Source organism: Dermochelys coriacea, chromosome 1 (genome assembly GCF_009764565.3).
Source record: "Dermochelys coriacea isolate rDerCor1 chromosome 1, rDerCor1.pri.v4, whole genome shotgun sequence".
NCBI classification, from domain to species: domain Eukaryota; kingdom Metazoa; phylum Chordata; order Testudines; family Dermochelyidae; genus Dermochelys; species Dermochelys coriacea.
Window position 1 is genome coordinate 122,658,639 of NC_050068.2, and position 6,000 is coordinate 122,664,638.

A 6,000-nucleotide genomic window follows, 5' to 3' on the forward strand; every position below is an offset into this window, starting at 1 on the left:
ACCTTAGTTCCAGAACATGAAACAATCCTCACAGATGAGAAAAGCATTGGATGCTTCTCATTGATGAAGGACCTTTTGGGAACCTGGTAATGTAACTTGCGGTAACACTTGCGGTAAAGGACTTACTCTTTTCTAGGATGGTGCACAAGAGTTGCCGTAGGTGCATACTGTATTCTCAAGAAAATCTCCCAGGAAAATTAAAATTCATCACAACATCTTTAAAATCCCCGACTGTAAATATGTTCCAGGATAAAGATATTACAGACTGTCATCAAGGTAAGAAAAGCTATTGAGAAGAAACACTCTGAAAGTTAATGTCTTCAAAAAATATAACAGTTTCTGGTTTGGTAGGTTCGGGGTTTGTTTATTTGTTTTGTTTTTGTTTTTATACTTTACACATGAAAATGTGTATACAGCTGTACCCTATTTTTCACTTTTGGGGGGTATGACAAATAGGTTTCCCTATTTCCTCCTTTTTTGTCATACAAACATTATAAATTAAAGCAATCCCTGTTCATTTTATTTCATATTTAGAACACAAGAAAACTCAATATTTGCCATCTGGAAAAGGATAAAATCAGCAAGCAGAGGTACTTAATCCTCAGTCTACGCAGAGAATATCATGAAGGGGTTTTTTTTTCCAAAATTTAAAATTACTCTGCAGACTGTCAGAGAGAGCCAGGCTTACTAAAACACAGTGCAGAAAATTGTGTTATTCCTCCCAGAGTGACATGTCTAGATTATTCTTATTCCCATGGTGTCAATCTTTCTTATGTTTAACTTGATAAACTGCAGGTGCTTCAAATTTCAGCATCAGCTAGAATACCGATATGTAGTAAATCTTCATGTCACATTTTTCCAGTCCTCTGTTAGCCTAAATTTGTTCAATGGAAAGATATGAAGAAAAGGAGCCTTCCTACATGAAGAAATTAGAGCACCCATATGCCCCAGCAGCTGTACCATGGGGAAAAAATACCGTTGGTTTATCCTTTTGTCCAAATGGCCTGCAAACTAGTAATAAGAAGATCCTTTTTCTTATAGTGCTCCAAGGCCAAAGGGTACTCTAGTGGCCTAGGCAATAGCTTTTATACTGGTCTCCCATGCCATAATATCAAATAGATGGTGGCGTTTGTTTTGTGAAATTCTCCAGGGTTTATGCATGAAATCATAGCTCTTTGGTACAGTATTTGTTTCAGCTGATGAAACAAGCTCCGTGCAATGCATAATGTTGCTTTTAAAAATGAATGAGAATTGTTTCATTAGAATACACAGATTGGCAAGACTAGATTTTTCGCTTCTTTAGATAAAATTAACCATATTATTAAATGATTTATTATTAATGCAGAACCTGAAATATTTCATCCATGTGAGAGGCATTTTTTTTCCAATGGAATATTTCAGTATTTTTTCCCTTCCACTTCTATATTCAGCATTTTAAAACAAAGTTTCACTTTTTTTAAAATGAAATTCATTCCTTTCTATGCTGAAAGTGCTCAGAAAATGCTTGGCTCCCCTATTATGGGCTTATACTACCATACCCTGCAAAAATAAGCCACAGGGATGGAATTTTTCTTATCTTATAAAACAATAATTCTAAAACAATTTTCTCTGATGACAGCCTTTGCAAATAGCAAAGCATTTCAGGAGGAAAATCCTCAGCCAGTTACTCCTGAGGGAATTCTGTGCCACTACACATGCGCAGAATTTACATGCCCCACAGATTTCTTTGCTTCCCCGCAGAAAAATGACTTTGATGGGGAAGCCAAGGGAAGCCACAAAAGCGGTCATGTGACCCTCCCCAGCAGTATGTTTCGGGTGCTCAGGGCAGCCAGCAGAGAGCTAAATCACCGTGGGGCAAGGGGCGGGCCTGGGGAAGACCCAGCTGGTGGCTCCTACCCTGCGATGGACTTAGCTGCTACTCCTGGCTGGGCTGGGGAGGACGGGACTTCCTCTTCCCCTGCACAGCTTTTGGGGCCGGGTCAGACCCACTCCCAGATTTCTCCTCCCAACTGCAGGAAGCTCTGCAAACACACACACACACACACACACACACACACACACACACACCTGCTTCCTGAACCCATCGCTCCTCAGCTGCAGGGGAAGAGATCCCTGTACAGGAAGCTGCTCCCACATCCGCCCAACCTGCGTGCATCCAGACACCCTCATACCACGAACCTCCCATTGAGCCAAACCCTCAGAACCCCTGCAATGAGCTCCACTCTGCCTACACCTGGACCACCCTGATGAGCCACCCGCACCTGGATCCCTACCCCACCAAGCCACAACCAGCTGCACCTGGATCCCCACCCTACTGAGCCCTACTCCTCCAGTAACTGGACCCTCCACTGAGCCCCCCTGCTGCACTCTATCCCCCCACACCCAGACCCTGCTGCTGAGCCCCAACCACTTTCACCTGGATCCCCCTGCAGAGTCCTATTACCATTGCATCCTGAACCCCCCAACAAATCCCTGTGCATCCAGGTCCCTCCACACACACACACACACACACACACACAGAGCCAGCTCCTCAGCTGAGCCACTCACACCCAGATTGCCCCACACAGAACCCTCTTAACTCACACTTGGATCTCTCCCCCATCCACTAATCCCCTCTGCACTTGAATCCTGCCTTGCTAAGCCTGCCTGCCCACATCTGGTGTACCTGGCATGGAGGGGCAGGGCCCTGGGGTGTTTCTGGGGCAGACCTGGTCCTTATGCTGTGTCAGGGTTGGGTGCTGTCCCGGGTGGGGAGCTGCACAGTGATCTGTGCAGACAGAAGCCTGTGTTCTTCAATGCCATGCTGGAGCCTCCACATTTATTTGACAAATAAAATTTGTAGCATTTTGCAAAATTTTAAAATAATGTGCACAGAATTTTTATTTTTTTTGGTACGGAATGCCCTCAGGAGTAGCTACTGTAAATCAAAGTAGCCCCACTGACATTAGTCCTCGTTGGTTTCTATTTAGTCTCTTTTTCCCAGACTGGGCCCAGTTCTGATTCAATTGAAGTTTTGCTTTCCATTTCAATGATCATGCCCAGGTTTAGTGCTGGGGCCAGCAACCCTCAGTTCTGACAGGAAAACCCCACGGATCTTCTAATCATTGGTCTCTGTCTGAATCAGAGACTGACAAATCGTGGGGTGAGCAAACAGAGGGGAAACAGAACGAGACCACCATTTGAACTCACATTTCTGGAAATTGGATAGTGCACTAAAGCAATTCCAACACCCAGTCTCTTACCAGTTCCACGTTTTAAATAAACTTGCCTTAATGCATGTTTGTGCCATTCAGAACCAGCCCCATCAACACTGGATATTGGGAGAGAAATTAACATAGGTATCAACAAAAACTGGTGTTTCAGTGTTGCTAGTGGCAATGCTTCATGATACAGCAAAGACAAATTCAGTAATTTCACTGCTTCAAAGAAATTCTTACAAAAAAGAATTCCCCAAGGACTGTAAGCCCAGAGTAAGGTACAGCTGCTGATTTGTCAAACTGATTTTTTTTATGAAGAGTTAAAGCTCGTGAAAATGTAATTCCAAGATAAACATTTCAGAATGTGTGGAATATGAGCCAGCTTCCTATAATCTTAGGGCCGACCTGCTAAAGCCCAGGTGAGCCTTTCCACTGCCTTCGCTGGGCTTTGGATCAGGCCCCTAGAATGTGTAGGGCAGAGATCTGAAAACATTTACTTCCTGCTTGGAAGGGATATTTGATGAGAGGTAAAACCTGCCCACTCCAGTTATGAAAGGTCCTAAAAATGGTTTGGTTCTACTGTGTGTCCTTGGGGGAAGGATGCTGGGATGATACAGAGAGTCCGCCCACCCACTGCTGCAAAGTTCAACTCCAGTGGGACTCAAGGCATTCAAGCACACAGAGGAACTGGGAAGTGGAAGGCATCAGCCCAGTGAGTTCAGACCTACTGTCCTTTCCCTCAGAAGAACAGGTATGTGAGCTACAGGGACTACTGCAACCTTCAGGTGGCTGTAGCACATACTGAGCAATTCCACTGTCTCTTCGCAGTCTAGGTAGGGAAGTGTTCAATTCTTCTTGTCCCTACCAAACACTCCAGCACAGAGCCCCTCACGATGCCCTTGTAAAGAGCTGTCTTCACATAGAGACACCACCACATTTGTCAGTGGGATCTAACTCCCACCCTTCATCAATAAAAACACAAGCTTCTAACACTTGAATTAAAGCAGAGAACCTTTAACTGTGAGATATTAGTAGGATGTTTTATAATCATTGGATCACTAGCAGGAGATATAATCAAGAAAGCCCGTAGTAAGTAGGAGTCGCATTCAATTCTCACCCCTGAATCTGATGCCCCTACCCATATGAGGGTGAGCATGTCTGCTATGTACAGCTCAGGGCATACTAATACCACAAAAGGGAAAACAAACATCATCAAATGCAGATCAACATACAAACACCACCACCACTGACTTCAAAGAACAGAATAAAAGTACTACAAATGAAGAGTTTGGCCAAATGCAGATTAATGGGCAAAGCAACCCCATCAGGGAAGGAGAAGAGTTATTTCAGGGGCCCAAAGAATGTATAACTAGGAGTCATAGGATGAAATAGAGCAAAGAAAAATTTAGGCTAAAAGTTAACATTTCAAAAGTGCCTGAGTGACTTAGGAGTCCAAGCCCATTTACAAAGGTGACAGACCTCTAGGAGCCAAAGTCTCATTGCAAGTCAATGGAATTTAGCTTTGTAAGTGCCTAAGTCACTTTTAAAAATGGGACTTTAGTCTCTTGTAAAAGTTTGATCAAGTATCCCTAAAATTTTCCTATAATGTGACCTAATAAACTGCAGAATACGTTCTGAATAGTAGCAGTAGATGCACTCATCTTTTGGGTCGCTAAAGAAAATTCTCGTGAATATACATCCAGGCTCATAAAAGGTCTTTTTCATCTATTTTATTCAGGTTATGATGTTGCACCCATCACGGCAGTATCTGAATGCATTCCAACTATCCATTAAGCAATATGACTAGCATCTGTCACATACAGTTCCTCCTCTCCAGTGCTCTCCCATGGAAATATTTGCAGGTTGGGTGGTTGGCTGGCATGCATATGCAAGTGATCTGCTCTTTATGAAGGACACAGCAAAGTGCACTTTTCATTTTGAGCAGAAAGTGATGAGGTATGTGGTAATTTTCTGTAGGAATCATGTCATCTGTTACTTTATCCTAAGTACTTATATGAATAGAAATTTCAAATATATAAACAAGAGAATTTCCACAACTGTCAGTATGATAAGGAACAAAAACATCTTAATATTGATTGAGCAACTGAAATTGTATTCCAGCAACTGAGGAAGTTCGCAGGATGAGGAGATGAAGAAGCAGCATGACATTAGCACCAAACTGCAGAAGGGAGACTGAAGTTCTTTCCCCTGTTCTGCTAGATACTGTATAAACATAGAACAAAAATAAGGTCCCTGCCCCAATAAGTTTACAGTCTAAGACAAGAGACAAAAGATGATACAAGACAGACAGATGGGGAAGTACAAGGAAACAGTGAGACAATATTGGTCATCATGGTAGTCAGTGGTATTGATACACAAGCTGCCTAGCCATTGTTGAGTTTTTTGTAGGCCTCACGGCAAAGGAGAGATTTGAGGAGGGATTTCAAGTGAGAGGAGTTTCTTCTGTAGATGTTTATGGGGAGGGCCTCCCAAGCGTGAGGGACAACATTGGAGACGGGCCTCCCAAGTGTGAGGGACAGCATTGGAGACAGCACAAAGATGCTTGATTGTAAATTTAACAAGTGCGTGATAGGGGCTGGCATCCTGAGCTGAATGGAGGCAGGAGCTGACTTCTCAATAGTGAATGAGAAATAATAGGTAGAGTGAGGATATGCCTTGAAGGTGAAGGAGGAGGAACTGAAACTGCTCCAGAGGGCTCAATACCACCAATACTGGCTTATTATTGCTTTAACTCAGGAAAACTAAAGTCTAGGATAGTGGTCACCAAAGTTTTTACCTCATG